This window comes from Centrocercus urophasianus, unplaced genomic scaffold, assembly GCF_019232065.1.
Source record: "Centrocercus urophasianus isolate 14NV4802_14NV808 unplaced genomic scaffold, USGS_Curo_1.0 seq_10, whole genome shotgun sequence".
Classification (NCBI taxonomy): domain Eukaryota; kingdom Metazoa; phylum Chordata; class Aves; order Galliformes; family Phasianidae; genus Centrocercus; species Centrocercus urophasianus.
The window spans coordinates 27,602,165-27,625,831 of NW_024884142.1; positions in this window are offsets into that span (position 1 = coordinate 27,602,165).

The window sequence follows — 23,667 nt, forward strand, 5'->3', positions numbered from 1 at the left end:
TATTTTACAACTGTGAAGCTCTGTTTTTGATGCTAAGCAGAAGAAGATGGGACTTGTGGATAAAACAGATTTCTCTGGCCTTACTGTCCATGATCCTTTTGAATAACAGAGTTATAGAGGTAGTATCTGTTGCACTCATTTTCATGCTACATCTGTGACATTTCCATGAGCTTTTAGAGATGCTATGGCATCTGATCTTCCAACCATGGCTGAGGAAGGAAAGTTCACCTGGGATGTTTTGTGAATGTGTAGGCATACACCAGGGAAGGTTTGCATTTCCTCATTTGGAGTTTAAATAGGAAATACATTTGTTTACCAATAAAAAGTGAAGGCTTTTTAATGAATCCTTATTCCTCATAAGAAAGGAAATACCTGACCCAGTCATTAAAGCAACTCAAAGACACTGCTACATTCATGTCACCTAGAGCTTTCTTTGCCTGTCTCTGCAGCCTCTATATGTTTTCCAGAATGTTTAATATGCCTCGTGGTGTCTTTTTCATGCTTTCTTCCTTTGTTGCAGGAATGGGAAGAAAATGCTCTATGCACTTGAATTTTCATACATGCAAATTTTGAGAGACAGCAAGTTTTGTAATGTGTTCTGAAAGAGCCTTATCTCTACTTAAACTCTTGCAAAAAACTACTTACACAGTAGGTTTGCTTGACCACAAAGGTTATTTATTCCACTGTCTGGGATCTGAGAGCTATATTAAAAGCAAAATAGCAATAAGCAAATGATAGCAAATAATACAGCAAAAAATAGTTTATAACTTTTATAACTGTATTATAAATAATACAGTAAATAATAGTTTATAAAAGCAATTGTGAGTGAAAGGATTAGGTCACGAGAATGAAACACTTCTGATGGCTAGTACTGTTACAAGTGAGAGCTCCATCAGGACCTAGAGACTGTTGTTGCATTGAAGTCCAGTCTTAAAGGCTGACAGATCTCACTCAAAGAAAAAAAAATCACTATATGAGAATGTACAAAATCTGCTTGGGGTTCTCTGATGTTATATTCCAATATTCAAACTTATTCTGTTTGTATTAAATTTTTTCTTGGGTGGGAGCATGGAGAGGTGTCTCAGGAGATTCCTGCTGTATGTAAACACTTTAAAAATGGCAGTGGTTTGAGTGCAGGGTGTGAGGTGTGACTGAACACGTGCATACCATTAAACCACTATAATTTAAAGTGATGACGTTTGCAGAGAGCTCTCTGGAGGTATAATTCTGTCACGTGGCACCAGAAGTAATGCTCGGTCCTTCCTTAAGGACAGCAGGCCTTAAGGAAGGCCTTAAGACCAGGTTGTGTGGGTTCCAGAGGCGTAAGAAACAGACTTTTTTTCTGAGAGAGATTCAAGAAAGGAAGCGCTTCTGGGCACTAGGGCCTTTCCTCAACAGGAGGAAAAGATCCATTTTGAAATGCATAGGGACCCTTTGTTGTTCCTTCCTCTCCAGATGACCAGATAGCTGGAGGAAATTAGTGCAATTCTTAGATCCAACCACGTAACCCTTCTCAGAGATCTCCACCACAGGAATCCTCAGACCAGGGGAGTACGCTTTAGCTGACCTATGCATAGAAATGAGCCAGGACTCCATGACAGCCTGGTGAGAGAGGCTTTGTAGATCTCTGTTCTTTGTAGAAAAGAGCAGAGAGGACATAGGGTCATTTCCATAAGCGTTCAGCTCTGGAAGTTTCAGAGACTTCAGCCTCTGACTCTGATATGTATTGCAAAGGTTACAGAGGGTCAGAATGGCACTACAAGTGCAACGTGTGGATGCACTGACATTTTCCAACGGGGCATATTAAAAATGGAAAGAAATTAGAAACTCATATGTGGCTTGTAACTTCAAACGTTTAGACAGTATAAATACATGCAGTGTGCTTAACAATGCCGTGCAATGGTTTTTTGAAATATATACTCCCTGATGTACTTGTAAGCAGGGGGAGTTCAAACAGCAATCAGCCAAAATGGAATAGGTACACTCCATCAGAATAGATTTTCATTATAGTTGCCCGCAAAGCGGCATCATTTCTCATACTACTTGAAGCTGATTTAAGTGTTGGATCTGTGCCAATCATTTGTTAAGCCTCCCGTCTTTATTTTATAGCTTATACAATACAACTGACCAACTCAGAGAAACATCTGTTGCACGCAAATGCAAGAGGTACTAAGATCCTACCAATGTTTAGACAGCCACTTTGTTCCTCTGCTGCCATCATTACCTCTGCAAGTGGCCCCACATACAGATTATGCTAATCTGAAATGTAGTTTTGTTCATTTTGTACAGCTAGGAATTTATTGCTCACTTAATCTAAGTTGATCTTTGTTAGCTAAGTGTGCAATTAGAGTCATAGTGTTTGATGCAGATCTGGGTGGCTTATAGCACCAGTCTCGCACTTCTGAGCACAAAGTTAAAGTTCAGCCAGAGGTCTTGCTCAGTATGAGTTTTGAGGGATTTAAGTGTAGTCCCCACTGGAGCGTTATCTGCAACACAAACAGCTATACATCATTTGGCAATCCAGGACAAGATTTGATTAGGAAACACCCTATTCTGGCTAATTTTAGCATAGCAAAGAGTGTTCTCCGTTTGCACAGCAGTTATTTCTGGCAAGATTTGACATTGTTAACGAAGAAGAGAAGACTGCTGTACCATCCAGACTTCAAAGCATATAAAATTTGGCACTTCTCACAATAATTCCACACCACAATCTTTCGCTTAAAAGATTATACAGGAAGGTGATTGACCCAGTGACACAGACCTCTGAAACTCTCTCAGAAACAATTCTTTGCATATAAGATATCCAAAGCAAGAGGTTTCCATAATAAGAAAAACATGTTTTACAGTAAGGGTGGTGAGGTACTGGAACAGGTTGCCCAGAGAGGTGGTGGATGCCCTGTTCCTGGAAACATCCAAGATCAAGCTGGATGGCGCTTTGAGCTACCTGGTAGAGCTATGAGTGTCCCTGACCTTTGTAGGTAAGTTGGGCCAGACAATATTTAAGGCTCCCTTTCATCTCGTATGATTCTATGACTCTATAATTTGCCTTTCTCTATGTTCCACAGGTTTTGTTTAACTCAGCACTGCTTACTGCATACGAGATGACATTTTCTAAACACATTGCAGAGAATGGCAGCATTTTATAGGACTTTCCTTCAGCAAATCTGTTGGACAGTCCAACAGTTTTTGCTTTCGACCTGTGTGATCATGAGCTGTCCAGTCTAAGCTGTAAATGCTCTTCCAGCTGGTATCACAGCTCACACTAAAACAGGTCGCCAGGGTGACATTAACCACTCAGGTGAGTGACTTCTGTGCCACCCCTCCAGAGTCTCTTGAAGGCTGGCTTTTCGCTGGGAGATGATGAGGATTGTAACTTAAAACATTCTGAATCGTGGTTAAAATGAATCAAGGTTAAATACCATCTAAGGTCATAACAAGAGTCAGCTGTTTGATTTCAGCTCAACTATCTGGAGCCCAAAACGCATAGCTTCAACTGAATCTTCCCTAACTTTAAGTCTTATCAATCCCATAATGGTTGAGGTGTGCAGGAGTAGGGGACTTCCCAGAAGGTCTGAAAGGTCCCCTGAGTGCGAGACCTGAACGCAGCGCCTTAGACCGCTCGGCCATCCTGACCACACCCTTATATCATGAACATTGAAATTCCCTCACTGTTAAACTGCCAATTAAAAACTAAAGTGGAAACAGTTTATGCTTCTGGTTTCTAGACATATAGAATAATAAGATATAGTCTTATTCTGGCTGCGTATATTCTCTTATGTAATATACAAACATATTTAGCTGAACTGCCTAGGATGTTTACATGAATGTTACCATGTAGGTAAGTATGTTGTGCTTACCTACACATAATTCTTAGCATCTACTTGTGCCTGTCACTAAGCTGATGCTCCAAAGATGACGTTCCCCCAAAGAACTCTTTTGGAGATCTCAGGTGCCTTAAGACATTGTAAATGTTGCAACTGAACAGAAGAGAGAGGTCTTAGTTACTGCTTCTGTCAAGACACAAGTAAACAGAAATCAGACTGCAGTGGGCCTGTGTGGCCCGATGCATTAGCCTTGAACCTGCTACAGTACGTGAAGCCACTTCTCTAGGAAGAGAAGTAGTTGTGAGACCATCTAGTCCGACCATCAACCCATCACCACCATGCCCACTAAATCATGTCACTCAGATGAAGAGATGTCCCATATATGAAGGGATAAAGGGCAACATTTTATGGTAAATGGAGTTGGTATAGCTTTACTCTCATAGAACAAGCTTTACTGCAATTGAATCTTCCAAAGGGTTGTCACTGCTTTGTGCTCTCCTATTGCAATTTTATGCGACTGCCTCCTCACATCTAATCTCTGTTTGTCTGTTACTGAGTTTTTCTCTTGTTTAGGCATAGAAAGTAATTTAGACTAAAAACAGACACGGCTGATGTTCCGTTTCCTTATTTATATAAAAGAAAGTAGGAAAAAAAGCTCAGCTTGCCTCAGAACCAGACCAATCTACCAAACCCATTCCCAGTCAGCTGGGGGCCATTTTATTCAAATAAGTCATTCCAATACTTCACAGAGTCAATCTCTTGACTGATGAGGCCTTTGCTAAACCACTAAAGAAAAAAACACCTCTCTTCCACCATTTTACTAATTTCCACCATTTTACTAATTTCTATCAGCATAAAATTAAATTTTACACATTGAAAAGATTGAGCAGTTTTCTTTTTCCTTTTCCTTTTCCTTTTCCTTTTCCTTTTCCTTTTCCTTTTCCTTTTCCTTTTCCTTTTCCTTTTCCTCTTCCTCTTCCTCTTCCTCTTCCTCTTCCTCTTCCTTTTCCCTTTTTTCTCTTTCTTCTTCTTCTTCTTTGTCCTTTTCTTTCTCTTCTTCTTTTTCTTCTTCTTCTTCTTCTTTTCTTTTTCCTTCTCCTTTTTCTTTTTTTCCTTCCTGCAGAAAAAAATGCAGAAGACACAACTAACACAGGACAGTGAGTCTTACACTGCTTTATAATGTAAAGCTTTGTGATGTTCAAATGAGCGAGCAGTACAAGAGAGCATTCTGAGATAATTTCAGAGTTGAGCTGATGGTCACTGTAGTGAAATGAGCTTTGGGTCAGACAGTCTGTCTAACTTGCAAAAGTAAAACCTACCTTTCCAGAAGTATACTGCTTTACCAGATTAAGATATTAGGAAAACTTTTTTAGAGAAAAGTTATAATATAAGGAAAAGGAAACAGATGCAGGAGCACAATTCATTGCTATTTCAAGAAAGATGAGATTGGGTATTGGTAACCATTTGCAAAGAATACAGCAAAAATTTCATAGCAGAGACATCCACTTGAAACAGAGACTGGAAGTCAGCCAAACCTCCTAAACTGTCGATGACAAATCACGGTTGCATAAGACAACCCCCAAATCATAGTGGAAACTAAACAGGGGAGTGAGCAGCGCAGATGTTTGGAGGTCATTAACAGGAGCTCAACTTTCCTTGCCTGGTGGCTACCTCTACAGATACCTGATTCCCAGAAATTTCCCTGACCTCCAAACATCTGCTCTCTTCTCCTGTTTTCTTTACAGCCATACTGCAGAGAGCCTCATGCAGTCATAACCTTTTCAGTTCTTTCTTATAAAATATTTCTATCTCACTTCCCTAAATCATGAAGGAAAGTATTTTACAAGTCTGGACCTACCATCATTCATGGGGGGACCTTCACATTCATTGTGGTCAGTGCTAAACTGAATTACTTGGCTTTTCCTGCAGGCTGAAAATGTGTGCCCATTGACTATTCAGATAAGTTAATGTGGAGTACTTTGTTCTTTGGTTCAAACTCTTTAGACGCTTTCCTTATCATCTATTCTTTGCCATTTTACTGAATTTATCTGCTACCCTTTGTCAAGTCTTCAGTCTCCATGAGAGCTAGATATGCCCTAGACAGCTTTATTACTTTGAAAAACATGGGGTCCAAACACATATTTCCAAGTATGATAGCTGCTGTTTTCCTTCCTCTAATGGAAGTATATCTATCAAAAGTTGTTCTGTATAACAGGCTCTGTTACTGTTCACGAGTCCATTATCTGTAGGCATTTAAAAAATTTTCCCATGGGACAATAATAGCTAAAGTCATTCTTCCTCTTTGGATGAGTACTACTGTATTTACTCTTTCTTTCTCAAAATTTCCCATACCTCCCAATTTTTCTGGAAATCAAAAATAGATTACATGTGCTACAACAAACTTTCTTGCTAATCCTCTCAAATCCCCCAAGACATGCTTATCAGATAACAAGTTCCTAGATTACTGACTAGTTCACTAAGCTTTTAGTGAAGTATTTTGTTAATCTGTTCCTCATACATCTCTTGGTATCCCAGCCATTTTGTACTTGTTGTTCTCTGTTTCTCTGCTCTGCACACATCCCAGAAAATGTTTTTTGGATTAAAGATTGATTTTTCAGCACAGAAATCAATACATCCATAGCTAGAGAAAGACCAAGTCCCTGTTCAATCATTTCGATCCATGCTGCAACGTTAACAGTTTAGAATTTAGAAGTAAGGAAGACCTTGGAGTTAGTCAAAAACTGCTTGCATAGAAGCCTGATTCAGAGACTGTTCGGAGAGGTCAACAGTCAGCAGCCATTCCCAGCCTTCAGGTTATTTTCTGGTTTAATCTCTTCTCCCTCCCTCTGGTGATGGCTCTGTGGGTTTCTCTCTATGGACAGTTTCTTCTACTTGATATTCCCTAATATTGTAAAATGATCACATAAGTATTTTTACCATCTCAGTGCTAAAATTTCATCAGCCACTCTCTCCTTACCCTATTGCCCTTTGCATCTCAGCTCCTGCCCTGGTTTCTGCTCACTTCTCTGGATGAACATGCTCAGGTTCAGCTCAGTTGGGCTGACCATGAAGAGGAACTCCACTTGAAGGAATGAGGTAGGTGGGGCTGGGGAGCCAAAGTTTTACTCCACCTCCTCAACAATGGCCACTCTTACATGGATGGACTTGGACAAACATCCTCCTGGAGGAGAACTCTGGTCTGAAGACGAATTGAAACTGTGTTGAGCACCTTAGACCAGGCACTGTTAGTATCAGAACCTGTCCTACAAAAGAAATCCCTTCCTGTCAGGTAGGAGCAAAATCCAATCTCCCTCTGAAGCTGGGTGTCTGTGGTTTATGTGTCTTGAACTAAATGTATATAATATACTCAGGCTCCAGATGATATAGAAAGCAGACATGTTATCTCTATGTCTCAGGCTACCATATGTACAACATTTCATATTCAAATTTATCTGGTGGTTTCCCATCAACTTCCAGAGTCATTCTCATGACACAACCCTAATTTCTGAAACAATTAGTGGCTCAGGTCCAAGCTACATCAAAGACTGGGTTTTTATCTGTAAATGACTGTGAGAGCTTCACTCCTCTGAGACAATGGACTTTCAGACTTGTTGACAAAATCATAAAGATAGACAGTAGCGAGGAGACAGATTTTGACAAAGTCAAACCTAAACTGAACAAGAAGCATTTCCTAAGCTGGGAAGGTAATAAGGTATGGGAGGACTTTAGTACAGAAGACTGCAGACTTAATTCACTTGGATTTTTTATACTAAGCTTGGGTATATTTCTAAAAAGGATTACTCTTAATCTCACTTCTGAAAACCAAGCAGCTTGGGTCTAGATTTTCAAAGTGGAGGAATAACAGTCTCATAATGCTTATGTTTCTTCATTAAGACAATCTTGTATAGATGACCAGGAGACAGAAACAGACTGCCTGACAGGTCATGGTTTGGATGAAACCTGGGAATACTCTTATTCTGATTTCTTTCAAAGAAACAAGGGGTCAGGCCTCTCACAGTAGTGACCCTATTTTGTACTGGCCCTTCTGAGTTAGCCTGAGCTGGACAATTACAGGGCTTTGGTGACACAGAGCCTAGGAATGGCTCTGGAAAACTGAGTAACTTTATAAGTGCAGGCTGAGTTCAGAGCTAGTGCATGATACACCAGGACAGGATGGATCAGCATACTGTGGTAGCGTGGCAGATCCCTGGGAAGGTAGCTGCTTAGCTCACAGGATCAGATTCTGTACACTTGAATGAGAAAGAGAGCTACCTTTCCATTGGATGGATTCCGACTCCAGGAATATTTCATCTCTTTCTGTTCTTCATAATACTGATTTGCCTACTGGAATAACTTGGACATACCCTGCTAACCACATTTCCATGGCAACGGCACCCCTCCCTGCTGATTTTGTTCTCTGACTGCTGTAATCTCTCAAAGCCTGAAGTAAGTCAGTCTTTGAGCAAAATAAGCCTTGATAACAGAGTCATTCAGTGGTTTATTCTTCCTTGTGTAGAAACAAGAAAATTATGGTTAAAGCATGCTTAAGAATCAAAGGATATATTTTTTAAGCAAAGGCTGGGGCTATCATGTGTACAGTGATTGGGATGGGTGGTTTTTTGTCTGTTTTTGTTTGTTTTTTTGACATGTCCTCTTACCCTGCTCTTTGAATTCAGGAGAATATTTAGTGAAAGATCACTATTTTGGTTTTAAGGTGTTATCTGTAAGGAGAGGCAGACAACAGAACATCAGCTGTAGGTGCTGGTGATCTGTGGATGTGATGGGGAGGTGAAGTCATGGGCTTGAGATGCTCTGAGTTCTGGAGGAGCTGAGGAAACAGGCAGGCGCAACAGCTACATGTGATGTGCAGAATTATGAGGCCATCTGATAGGGATGAGAGGAAGGGAAATGAATGGAGGACATGAAAGGATGAAGAGGACTGAAAGGAGATGGGAGAGCACTGTCAGTAGAGGATATTCAAAGCAGTGTCCTGAGCAAGGTAGGGCTTAGGTATAGTAGGTCTGAGAAGACTTTGAGATTCAAGGTTTCAGGGTGTTGAAATCCCTCAAGCTTTTTTGAGTGGAGTGATATTAAGTTACTTGGGTTTTATTCTGCACTCTGTGGACTGCCATGGAGCATTTGTCACTCTTAAAAGTACTACAGAAGATCTTATTTAGGGGGTACAAACACATGGAAAAAAAAAACTTGCTTCCTTCTCCTGGCAGCTATGATATGCATTGTGCATATGACAGTTGATTTGACTACTTTCAGAAATGCCATAAACTTATCCAGGTGTGACAACCTTCCAAACCTTCCAGAAAAATCTGAATGGATAGAGATTCTGTCAGTCTTCAGGAAACACTGGAAATTAAAATGACAAATTAGATTCTTTTGTCTTTCACCAAACTCAAACTTTAATGAAGAAATCACTGTCATACAGCTACAGCAACTCCTGTGGATTCATCTGGATGAAATTTCCAATGTTGGAAAACAGAAAAAAAGCCTTGAAAAGTAAATGGATCTACATAAACTATTGCTCTTAATTTTGATATTATTGTGACTATGGTGATGCCTTTTGGCTTTAGCCATGATCATTTTTATTCCTCTCTCACTCTGATCACTTCTTGCTTACTTCTCTCTTAACATCCCACATCTTGTCCTCTCACTCAAATATCTGATCTCTCTGCTGCAGAAATTTCTGCCTCATGTCCTCTTTTGCACATAAAACAATCTGAAGAAACAATCTAGCTTGTTACTGCGGAGAATATTTCTCTTCCTGCTATGTTTCTAACCTATTTTTACTTTAACATCTGTTCAGTAGGTCTTTTTCTACTAATACAAAACATCATCTTCATACAGTCACTGCTTAGCCATATCTGATTGCTTTTCTTCACCTTCTCACTGTTACATATGTGCCTCTCATTCTAAGTCCATATGCAGAATAGCCTGCCTTCAGCCTGCCCACTGTATATTCTCATTCATACGTCTTCAAAAAGATTCATAATTCAATTTCAATTGATGGACCTCAACAGGCTTGAAAGGTGGGCCCAGGTGAACCTAATGAGATTCAACACAGCAAAGTGTTTTGCACTTGGGCCGGAGGAATCCCAAGCATCCAAACAGACTGGAAGGAGCAGTCCTTGAGAGCAGCCCTGCAGAGAAGGACCCGGGGGTCTTGATGAATGAAAAGCTTAACATGAGCCAGCAGTGTGCTCTTGCCACTCAGAAAGCAAATGGTATCCTGGGTTCCATCAGAAGAGGGGTGGCCAGCAGGGACAGGGAGGATATTGTCCTCCTCCACTCTGCTCTTGTGAGGCCCCATCTGGAGTACTGTGTCCAAGTCTGGAGCCCCCAGTACAGAAAAGACAGGGAGCTGTTGGAGAGGGTCCAGAGGAGAGCCACGAAGATGATCAGGGGACTGGAGCACCTCCCCTATGAAGATAGGCTGAGAGAGCTGGGCTTGTTCAGCCTGGAGAAAAGAAGGCTGCGGGGTGACCTCACTGCAGCCTTTCAGCACCTAAAGGGAGCCTACAAACAGGAGGGGAATCGACCCTTTGAAAGGGTAGATGATAACAGGACAAGGGAAATGGTTTTAAGATGAGGAAGGGAAGATTTAGGTTGAATGTCAGAGGGGAAGTTCTTCACTATGAGAGTGATGAGGTGCTGGAACAGGCTGCCCAGGGAGGTTGTGGATGCCCCATCCCTAGAAGGGTTCAAGGCCAGGTTGCATGGAGCCCTGGGCAGCCTGATCTAGTATCAAATGTGGAGGTTTGTGGCCCTGTCTGTGGCAAGGGTGTTGGAGATTCATGATCCTTGAAGTCCCTTCCAACCCTGGCCATTCTGTGAATGTCAATCCACTCTAAATGATGGCATCATTTTTATTCCTGCCTCCACAAACTCAGTGCAGAGGAACAAGTAATACTTCCCTCTCTCTGATGCTTACATTCTGCATTATTGACGTATGTCGCTTTACTTGCCTGTTCATATTGCAAGCGACTCTTCATGCCAAGCTCATGATCCTCTCTGTGGGTAAACAAATAAGCCCAGAATACGCAAGGGAACTCTAAGCCCTCATTAAAAAGCTGAAATGGTAGTTTTTGAAAGAATGAAGCGAGCTAATTAAGTCCTGAAAAATTCAATTTTCTGAGAGAAGTTCTCCAGCCCATTCATTTTTAAAATCATATACTTCATGTTGTAAAACTTCTTAAGTCTTTGATTTTTCCCTTTGGCCACCATTAGCTCATATTTCACATTCCTGGCACACTCATTTAAGTCTTCAATAAGTTAAATTGCTATTAGGTGCATTTTGAATTTGTAATACTTTCTCCAAGTATACAATGAACATAAATCAAATATTCATCATATAATCATGATTCGAATATATAATGTTCCAGACACGTTTAGGACAAATGTAGATAATTTTGATTATGGAAGCTGTGGAGTTAGAAGTAAGATGTAATGTGTGGCAAAACAGCAACTTTTTTTTTTTTATATGGGGAACCTTGTAGAAATCATCTGTTTAAGTTACATCTTCCTGACTTTCACCTCAGCACTTTTTTCCACACATCTTTAGTCTTCATTACATGGTACAGTATTTGCTTATGCTCTGCCAGAGTTATGGTTATACGTAGACATCCATGTCCATGCCACAATCACTTTAATTTGTTAAAAGTGTTAGATTTAACCAATACTGAGTATGTTCACAACAACGCTGAGACCTGAAAAAAATTTTCAAAATAAAGTTTGGCTTTTTCTATGTTTCCATGTAATACTTTCTAAATTTAAATAGTTTTCCAAAGAATGAGTTAGAATATGGAAGAAAAACATTAAAACACTTTTAGAAGTCAAGAGCAATACTTTTCCTCCAACTACGAAACCTGAGCCTCCAAAATCTTCAAAATGAGTCAAAAGAGTTTTTGCAAGTAGTTTTGTAAATGGAAAACAGCAAAACTGCAAGAGAAAGAAGGTAACCTATTTGTTCTAGTTCTCCATTCTTCCCCAGATGTCCTTCCACAAAATATTACCATGATTTTCTATCAGTAAAGCATCCTTATATTACTACTTCAGAAATAACACTTCCTGCTTTATTACACTGGTCCACATCTTCAGAGATGGATATTGGTGGTATGGCAGCAGAGGTTGAGCCTTCCCACCAATATTCCATTATATTTTGTTGCCATGCAACAGGTGGCAGAAGAAGAGCAGTCTGACAGAATGGTGTCTGACATAGAAGCACATATGAAACAAATATTTGTCATTGGATTCCTTCATTGGATTGGACTGCACACACTGACATCCACCGATGCTAACTGAATATTTATGGAGACTAAACAGCAGATGTGAGCACAGCAAGTTGAGCATTTCAGCAACAACATCACCATAGCAGCTATGAAACAGTGGGTTACCTCCACTGGTGCAGATTTTGATGAGCAGAGCAAGCAGGCTCTTACTCATTGTTGGCAAAAATACCAAGATAACATTGGTGTGTACAGCAAAGGAAGGCAATGACAGTGTCTTCTAAAGGGATACAAAAACTACAAAGCAATAACAGGTGAAAGAAAAAAAAAAAAAAAGAAGGAAACTTGGCTTACTCCTCTGATGACCAGTAATAGCTCAAGAAGAATGCAACCACTATCCAGAGAGATGCTAATCCCTTGGCTGCTAACCCTCAAATGAAGCTGAGGAGAGGTGGATCCTGACTCCACCCCTTTCAGTCACTCAGGTGCATTGCTTACATCTGATCTCTATGGGCTGGCCACACCCTCTCACCTCGTGCTCAACCATTGATTCTGGTTGTGAGCTGGAAATTCTGCTGCTATATTGTCTATGTCAAAAAATAGTGTTTTGTAGCTGAGAATTTGCTCTACCAAATATTGTTATTGTGCTCTTTGTATCTGTTGTAGTTTTCATGGAAATAAGCAGGAGGCATTTCTTTCAGAACAACGTATGTACAATGACTTGAAAAATTCACTGCAGAATTGGACTGGTGCCATAAGCATGTCTATTATTTCACTGTCAGCCCCAAAGAAAAATTAAGTTTAAGCTGAAGAATAGAAACAGGCATCCCAATAACTTCAGTCTGCTTTTGCTCTTCTGCCATTACTTAGCATAGGAAATCATTCTTATCAGTGGCTGGTGATCAGCATATTCTGATTCACACAGAAGTCATGTAAATAGGAATGAAGAAACATAAATCCATCTTCTACTCGCGAGTATTTCAAGATTTTTTTTATCACTGAGGGGTTATTTATCCTGGTTTTTTTGTGTTTAACATTAGTACCACAACTACCTCCACTACTCAGCATACACACCAGCATCGCTCAGAACAGGGTGGCTGTACTCCAGAGGACACACTTCCAGCAAACACACCCAGCTGACAGCATTCAAAACCAGCTGGAATGTCTGGTTAATGTTCAGATCACCTCACAGGATCTCATCCATGTCTTCTTCACTGTACAGTAGTAGTGATACATCCACAGTGCTCAGAATTTCAAAATGTATTTTTTCTAATGCCATCTGTTGTGTTAATTTTCAGACTTGTTTTAATCACATCATGTGTGGTGGACACAGAAAGTTTCCATCCAATTGATTTATTCTACAAAATTCTGTGTGATTTTTTGTCTCCTGGAATCCAGTAGCATGAAGATTTCCCTCCTCAGATTTTCCTTTCTGGGGCCAGTGAGCTGAGCCTGCTCAGCTGTGCCTACAAGCACTGAGCAAAATAGCAGAATAGACGGGAGCCTTCCGCATTAGCACAAGCAACTCAGGCTTCATGTAGACAGAGCAGGACCGAAGCAAACATCATATATCAAATGCCTCTTCTCCACTCTGTTTCAGTTTGTATTTCTACACTGCCTTCACCATACTCCAGCCCTTTCTATCTCTTGTTTCAGGGTACACATGAGAGGACATGGTGGTGTAGCATGAGTGACATGAACCTGGGTACAAGGAATGAAACTGGACCATTACTGGCCCATGCAGACCCTCTTTTTCCACTGTTTTTGTAATCCTGGATGTTGATGGGGTTGCACAGTTTGCACACTTAATACTAAGTGAAATTGTGAGTGCAGGAAGACAGTGCACTCAACTCAGTATTGAACCTCTGGTCGAGAGTAAACTTCATTCATGATTATCTACAGGGAAGGTAACAAAGTTTTTTGCTTGGCTTTACCTGTCAAGGAACTTCAAGATCTTGATTTGCAGTCACAGACCTACATGAAGTTAGAATTCAGCCTGCTACATATTTAAATGCATTCATTTCAACATATATGTACAAACCTCTATTTACACCCCCAAGTATGTACTCAATATACATTGAATATGCACTGAAAATAAATTTAATGGGCATTTATTTTGAACATTTGATAAGCAAAGTCAAATTAACCAAATTCTACATTTTCTAATAGGAAAGAAAAAAAAGCAAAAAGTAGGCAGAACAAGCAACTTGGCCTATATTCACCTAAGAAAATCTTTAAGTCTACCCTAGATTTCAAGACCAGATGGAACAAGTTGTGATTCTCTAAGATGATTTTCTGGGAAATGTCAGCATCATGCTCATAACTCCAGGTTAAGTTAGTGCATAAGAGCACAACAAAGCAAAAAAAAACATTCCTTGCATTGCCTGGACACAGGACATAGGCTTGTCTGAGGTGAGCGGTGGAGAACAGGTAATAAAAGCCCGCATGATATCTGTTAGTCAGAAAACAAGCAGAACCACACAAGCTGGCAGATGTTTGCTCTGTACGTGGTCCAAACTCTAGAGCAGCATAGGAGCAGCCTGCACATCTTAAATCTTTCTTTCCCTACAATACTCTGGCTATAGCTTCATAGATAAGTGATGTGGGAAGAGGCAAAAGTGTGTAGGAATATGACACAACTTTGAACAGTTCAAGTGTAATGAGATAAGGACAGATCTAGTGAAGAAGTTAAAAAGAAGCAGAATAACCTTAATCTCAATTTTGAAAAGGTGCTGGTAGATTAACTATTTTTTTCATTTTTGGGAAAAGTGATAAGGCTATGAGTTACATCAGATTAGCAGGCTTGCAGTGGAGTCCACAGTTAATGGAATACTAATTGGCTTGTAATGGTCAGTGAAGAATCTTCAGGTTCAGGGGATTCCTGAGCTGCAGAATGTGAAACCAGTATGGTGCTGGCACCTCCCTGGAGTGAGTCAGTGGTGACCTCCTCAGCAGTCACATCTTCATGATCAACTTCCTTGAAATGCTTTCATGTTGGGCAGTGCTGATGGTAAAGTTGGCAGAAGCATTGTATTTATTTGCTTGCTGGGTGTATATGGGAGGTGTGTATTAACCCAACTTGGAGGAGAGCAGAATTCAGTGGCCTGAGCTTTCCTGGGAACCAATGGCACATCTGTGGGACTTCCTTCTTGTCTTCTCTGCAAAACCGCTTTCCTCATGTATCCCAAAACATGAGTTTAGTTCTTTTGTTGGGAGGGACGAAGGGATGAACGGTCTGTAACTTGTATTTGTGTAACACCTGTGGAGGTTACTTTCAACCAATTTCCACCATATTTAGATGCACTTAAGCAAGACTCTTTCCAGGAAAGCCAAGAAGTACCATTTGCCCCCCTGATGCTTTTTTATTTTTGCTGAGAAAACTAGAATGTTTTCACCGCTATGTGTCAACAGTATTGCCTATGCAAAGACCAAATATAGGGAAAGCTGAGAATAAATATTCCATGTTCAGGGAATAGGAGGAGTTTATGGCATTTTTCAGTAATAGTTAATTAAAAGTAAGTAGAGTACTAGAAGAGTATGTTATAGAGCAGACAGGGAATTGGAAGTGAGGTAAGTGAAAGGCACATGATAATTTCAATTTACTGCCTTGTTCTGCAGAATGCCTCATGGATGTCATCAGCACACATGGATAACTTAGGCTATTTATGTGTTAATGCTAGTTTATGGCATTCTGGCCTGTTCATCTTTTCTTGCCTGTCACTTCTCCCTGCCTTCAGAGCATGTTGACAAAATGGTTTCTGCACCAATACAGTGACCATGATCAGGCAGCAGGTCTGGACTTGCAAAATGCCTTCTTTCCCTTAAAAAAAAAAGAACAAACTAAAATTAAAAGGTTTTCTTATAGCCATTTTCCTGATTTGTTCCACAGCATTTCCCCACAAACAGCTGTCCTGGCAGAGCCACTGGAGCATTGTTCTGCAGTTCAAAGATGGGGAGAAGATCAGGAGATGGAGTGAGACACAAAAATACCTCCGGCCATTCCTGCCACAAGGGACAGGATATTGCAGAGCTGCAGCCTCATGTTCAGTTTGCAGGTTGGCTCAGACTCAGGGCAGAACTCTGGAAAAGTTACTTGGCATCACTGCACCTCAATGCCTCGATTTTTGGCCTTGCATAATGGAGTCACTGAGTGCTAGTCAACCTGGAGAAGATCAGAACTGCATATGAAGGGCTGTTGTACATGCTATATTGTACACATGCTTTTATAAACACATGTGCATATGCAGTTCCTTTCCTATGGCCATTTTTGTGTCAGAAACAGACTTATGGCCAAAACCAAACAGGACTTCTTCTCTGGGAATATTGTGCAGTTGCTAATTTCACTACCGGAACTGTGTTGCTGCACAATCTGGCCTCCTTCCATCACTGCCTCTCTTGAAAATAAAGGGGACTGATGAGTCTATGGATAATGGTAAACATATGGAGCTTAGGCAGTGCTATACATTAAAAGCCAGAACACATTAAAAGGTATTTTAGTTGTTGGCAGCATAAGATCAGTGTAGGAAACATCATCTAACAGAGAAATCTCATACCAATAAGTTTCATGTTCTGACAGCATTTGGCATTTTCCTTTCACTTCACAAAAAAATAAAATAAAAATGACTAATTCAAAACAAGGGCCAAACCGTTAAGTTTCAAATTAGTTTGTCATAACTGCAAAAATACTGGATTTTTGGTTTTGTTTATTTTGGAAGCTGCTTTCGTTTCAAACTGGGTCACTTGATTTTCTTTTGAGTGTACACGAGACCTTTGACTCCTTGGAGGACACAGGAGGCAAACTGAGTAATGTGATGTCATTGCCTTGCGGAGTTCTCATAACAACTAGCTATATTAGTCACTTGCCTTGCCAGTACCAAGAGGGTGAAAAAGAAATCCAGCAAGATGTTGGTATTACTGGATGGAAAACAATTGTTCCCTGTGATGTATTCTCCTTTCTCTCCATTATTTCCATCATTGTTTGGTGAAGCTTGAGAAGACCATGCTTCAGCTAGGTGATATTTCTCACCCAATCATTTGTCTTCTCCTTGATGTTTACATTTACTGTGCAAAAGTAGTGAAATTTTGTACCCAGAGTGGCAATTTATATTCATTAAGTTAAACAGATTAAAAGCTTGACTTGTTTCTTGGGGGAATGGAGATTATTCAGTCACAGACAACTATGAGAAGCCATATATTTGGGAAAAGCATTTTTGTTGCTTCTGGATTTTTCCTCCAGTCACTGGAGGATGTACGAATGAAAATATGGTTATACTTACAAATATCAGTTCACCCAGAGATAGAACCACTTTTTTAAATAAGAAGCAGGGAAAGTTGCTTGGTTCCTTTTTCTCCTTGTAAAGCAAAAGTGTCAGATCCTTGCTCCAGTGAAACACAATGTTGGATTCCATACAAGCTCCGTGTTGTTCACACCAAATATTTATCTGTTTTGTAATGACAGCAGATTCTCACATGGGATGGCAGTAAATACAAAGATGCCTAATTTTTCTCTAAGTTTTCACATCTAGCATTCAGAAAAATAAGTAATTTCCCTTACTGACCTTGGGATTACTTCAAGCAAATTTCGTGAGTGACTTCTGCTCCTGCTTTTGATACCACTGACCTTTCAGTGCAAGAGTGATTTTCTATTTTATCACGTGTAATCCAAAATCAGTAATGAAGATTATGTAACGTGTCCCAGGATTCTGCTGATAGTGCATTAAAACAAACAAGCAAACAAACAAAGAATGAAATTATTTCTCACAGTGTATAATATATAATTAGCCATTTTTTTAATTCTAAAATCAACCCAATATGTCGGGAATTTTTTCATGGATCCTTGAGGAACTGTTGCCCAGTGAATAAATTATTGTTATAAGTTCTCAGTTTCTGACTTGCTTAAAAGTTAAACAAAACGTTGGTCAGTCCTTTTCAAAATATCTTGCATATAAATCAGTCTGAAGAACGACTTGGGTTTTACTGAGTGACTAGTGGAAAAATACTTTCAAAAAATCCTACATAGCCTCATACTCATCCCATTCTTTCAGGACTTAAGTGCCTCTGCTTAAGTGAGAAGTGACATAGTTTAGCCCAACAGTGATTGCATTCAGTGGTACACTTTATTCTGAACAACCAATTCTTGGAGACTTAAGCCAATGAGGGATTAACTCCTTCAGCTGGAGTTAGTGGCCTCCTCCACCCAAAACTAGAAAGCAAAACAAGTCTCTCCACCCTTATGAACCTCCTATCCAAAGCTGAAGTCATGCAGACAAAAATGTGTTCATAGGAAAGCTAATGTATATAAGTAATTGGTCACAAAACAGAAGGGATTAGATTAAAGCAGAAGGTGGGAAGGCTTGTACTCCCCTGGGCCAACCAACACCTCCTCCTATTCCCCAAATCATAACATCTTTTTTTTTTTTTTTTTTTTAACAATAATTGTCTTCATTGTAGCCTACTTAGTCCAAACAAGGCTTACATATTTCACGTTTTGACGTTAAGTAAGTCCTGCCAAAATAAAACAGGAGATTGACAGAATGTCATTAACATCAGGCCAATAATCTTGTATATCTGTAAAGTAATGTCAATATTTGTGCTGAACTGTGCCAGCTCTTAGCCTCTTCTCGTAAGTCAGATGCTCCACCCCTTTAGCATCTTTATAATTATTCTCTGAAGTAAATTCATATCTTTTTTTGTACTGGTAAATCCAGAACTGAACACAACGCTCCAAGTATGTCACACTTATGGATGAGTAGAAGAGAAAGATCACTTTTCTCGACTGCTGATAATGATCCCACTCATGCAGTTTGCTGTGCTTGTGGCCTTTGACATGAAGGCATATTTTTTTAATACTGTTCAGGCCCAGCTTCTAGTGTGCACCACCAGTAAGTGGCTTCCATCTGGACTTTGTGCCACTGTTCACCTACTCTTTAAACAAGGGAGCTCTGACAGTTTTCAGTGTACCTCACCGTCCACTTAAACAAGCTACACTGCATCCTTTTTTCAGTGAGGATACTGGGGACAGCGTTGAAAGTCTTGCTATAATCAAGGTAAATAACATCCCATGCTCTCTCCTTGTCCATCAGGCTAGTCATCTCATCACAGAAGACCATTAAACTGGTCAGACATGCCTATTCCTCTTTATATTTATGCTGTCTATTCATAATTCCCTTCTTGTTTTTAACTTCTTTGGAAAAATTTCCAGGATCATTTCCTCTATCTCTTCCCAGAGAAAGAAGTGAAGCAGACTAACCTCATTTCCCCAGACCTTCCTTCTTGCCTTTCTCGAAGACGGCAGGGATATTTATTTTGTTATATTCCTCAATAACCTCCTCCTTCTGCTATGACCTTTCAAAGGTGATCAAGGGTGGTCTCACAATTACATTGACCAGATCCCCCCACACTCATGAGTGCATCCCATCATTAACCGTGGATGTGTGTATGTTTGGTTTATTTAAACTTTCTGTAATACAATTTTCCTTTACTGAGGAGAGTCCACTTACTGATGTGGTAGTTTATCCCTTAAAAATGCCCTCCCAGAGACTAAAGAATAAGGGTCCAGTCCTTCAGCTGGTGATTTAAATTAAGACATTCAATTCACATTCAGGGAAGGAATATCCAAACATGTGACAACATGATGCATAGTATGTGTTACAATCCACTGATTTTTATCCAGGAGTATTGCTTCAGGACTTACTTCACGCTGTGAAAAGGCTGAAAAGGGATAGCAATATCTACCTCTGCCTTGTACATGAAAATACTTGAGCAAAAGGTTCTTTTTTGCTGCCCAGCACCTCCCCTTGTTCTATTCAGTTGTCCATCTCAAGTCGAGGTTCTTTCCAAGAAAGTCTATGCTTGTGATCCAGGCTCAAATTGCAGAGCCAGATGTGGAGAGTCAGCCTTGAGTCTTACCAATTCCTTCCTGCCGCTCTTTTCTCAAACATAATGTTGGTGTTATTATGAGGTGTGCACTGCTCTGGGAGATTGCAGGGAATGCTATTAACCAGTTTCACCCAAGCCTGCGGTCTAATACCTGCTTGTGAATCTTTCCTGTCACATGATTTTTTCAATTAACACTTGCGTGGTACAGTTTTTAGACACCCATTCTCCAAGGTAATTGCTGGGTGCCACCCTCCCATATGGCTCACAAAGGATAGATGCCATGAGCAGCATGAACACTTCAGAGACATTTGGCCCAGATCCAGGCAGTTATTTAGGCTTACAAATAATAAAATCAGGAGTGAAGAACTTAGACATCTCTAATCCTGGTGTCCTAATGCATCAATAGGCTAGCTCTCAGATGTCCCATAGTCTTGATGTGCTTCCCACTCACTTGCTACTGGATTCAGAGACATTGACACAGGGACTCATTCCAGCCCATCATCTTTGACCTACCTGTAGTGAGCTACACAGCTATGAACTGCAGATGAATGACTGAGATTGCTAAATAATGAAATCATTGACCTTATAGAGACACTCCAGATGGCTCAGAACACAAATGGCCTGTTTCAAGTTGCCAGGAGCACATCATCCAGGTGCCCTGTTCCATATGTTGCTGGTTCCCAGCTGAATGCCAAGCTCAGTGCTTCACTCCTGATTTTTAAATTCCCCTGCAGAACCAGCCAAAGCTATTAAAAGGGCTGTTTCATTCATATTTCCTACATTACTCAATTGGCTGAGAGTAGGAGTGATTCATCTTCCACTTAAGCATGCTCATCTTTCTGCAATTCATCTTTAAAAAGATATAGAATGAATGAAGGAAAGCACCTCCAGGGCTGGGATGGTTTTGATGGGTTGAGTTCTGCACAGCCTGAGGACAGGCTAGGTAGGGAAACAGTTCGGCTCATAGGGCAGTACAGTCTTTGGCCCCTCAGACCGTATTCCATCCAACATTTCCTAAACTCCCTTTCAGGAGTCATGTTAATAGGCTGCTCTAGAAGGTTTTCTAATTCACTATAGCAAAACACCAGATGTGAGAGGTTGCACAACAGTCTGTGAAATGCAATTTCTGCTCAAATATTATAAATGCAGACAGTCTGAGCCAATTCCAGTGGCAGTTTGGAAAAATGAATGATGATTTCCATGTATGTTATTAAAGTCGTTATTTATCAGATTTACACAATTCTATCACTGGATGAAAAAAAAAAAAAAAAAAAGAGTGAATATCTTGCAAATTTCTGTATGGTCTCCTCACCTCAGCCATCCAAATTTTGTTCCTTGTTTGCACTGTGTTTTAGTGCTTATCTGCTTGGCAACAAGGAAGTGGTTTATCACATTCCCAAAACAAAATCAGGAACTACTCTCCTAATGTGTTTCATTTGAATGATGGGGTTTTGGTTGAGGATTCATGGGCCAGCTTTGTTCCACAACTATACATCTAAATTCAGAATTATTTTACTGAGGTCTGTCGCATTTCACCACAAAATTTGATGTCCTTTGCCTTCTTTACAGGACGGTGAAAGTACTATGCCCCCAGGCCTTGAGAGTAGGTCCTTTTTTCATCTGGGACTCATGTATATTATTCCCATGGCTCAAGAGCTCTCCTCCATCTCTGACTCCTGTATAACCAAAATGTTGAGCATTAATGGGGGAAGTGATTGCCAGGGAGATTTGCAGTTCATCTCATGGAATGGTCTAAGCCCATGGCTAAAAGCAGAGCTACAAGAGAAAAAGGATGTTTTCCTTACGAAATATGAAGTGAATAGGAGAGACCAAGATTCGGAAAATATAAAAGGCTCAAATGATCATGAGCAGCAAGACAAAAACTGGGCAGTATTTTCACACCTGTGTTTGCTCCCATATTTTACTGAAAAAATTTTCTTACAAGAGGTATCCACAGAGTTCAAGAGAAAGAAGAAATAAGCTAGAGAAATAAGCTAGATTTTCGTTGTTGTTTTAATATTTTTGCGAGGAGTTCTGGCTCTCTCCAAAGTGAAAACTATGGCCACATATCTAGAAAGTTAGACAGACTGCCTAGAAAACAGTGGGTGTTTTTGAAGGCTCTCCCTAAATCCTCCCATACAATTTTGGAGAGAATATCCATTCTCTGAAACAGTACTGAATAGAGAAATTAATTTTGACCATGTTCTTGCATCCCAGCAACTTTAACAGGGGCTCAAGCCACAAGTATAATGTTCTGCTTGAAGCTTTCTGCCCAAATTAGATCCTTCAAGCTTCCTGTCAGGTTTTTTAAACCATGATTGAGCTTGAGACCAACTCCTCTCTTTAACCTGGTAGTGGAAATTTATCAGCTCCTAGGAAGAAACTCTCATATAGAAATCTCACATTTATCTTTGTCTTTGAAGGCACAGGCTGAGTTTGAGTTTACTTTCACATTTTAGAGCTTTTCATAGCCTTTCTGGACTGCCTCTGCACACATTAACACCACTCCAGCAAGTGCTTTCTCTGTTGTACTTGTCCCTGTTACCATTGACTGAAGATTTTTTCCCATTGGTTGAGGCACTTAGATATAATTAGTGAGAGTTTGAACACTAACTGTATGGAAAAAAAAGGGAAGAATCACTGTGTGTGCAGCTGTAGAGTAGAACATATTTCCACCTTTCCTATAGTCAAGAGGTAGAAGTGAAAATGGAAGACAGAAAAAAAACCCACTTTCAGATAGAATTATCCATGGAAACTCATGTAGTTGTAGAGATAATATATGGCCATAAGTAATTACATATAAAAATTACAAAATTACACATCAAGACTTACCAAGTTAAGGAAAGTTAAGGATTCTTAGTTTTCAGGTTATCAGTCTGTTTACTTCTGTGGAACATTTACTGGAAAAAGATATTAGCTCTTTCTAAGAAATACCCTGTATCAAACTGCTAAATAAGACAACATCTAGCAAATATTTTTGGATGATTTTTGTCTTATCCCTGGATAGAGAATGAATGCTGTGGTTGTTTAAAAATAATCTCAAAATAAATAAGTTGTTGTATGGGAAAAGATTCTCAAGCTAATGCTTGTTTCCAAGCCAACACAAATCCACATTGTTTTTATATTATAAATAAGATATCTTAAATCTAGTCTTAGAGTTCTCCCTTTTTATACCCACTTATTGAAAACAAAGTACATGAGGGTAAAAAGATGCCGTTGTTTCTGAGAAATTTAACACAAATGAACCAGTGTTTGGGGTCAGATCAATAAACCACTGCTATGGAAATTATAATCAGTGTTCAAGATTAATTCTGAATATTGCAAACTATCAACTGACACTGAAGACTTGAGTCAAAAAAGAATTCAGTTTCAGGCCAGTTTACACAATCAGTCTAGAGGAAATGCACTTAGACACTCCATCTTTCTGGAAGTTGGGCCATTCCACAGCAAAGATCTAGTCATTTTTTAAGATGTTCACCTTCATCTGACTAGCATGACATTATGTGGCGAAGTCTGAAAAATAAGTCCAGGGCATTGTTCTTTTCCTGGAGACTTCTATAGCAAGAAGGAATATTGAGTTGTATGCTCTTTTTTTGCATCAGTGTAATTTTCTCAATTGTACCAGATCCACTTCGGTTTCACCTTCCCTGGCAACCCAGCAACAAACTTAGGAATTTTAATTTTCTGTCACTTACTCTCTTTTGCAGTTCTTCTGCCTTTCTGAATGC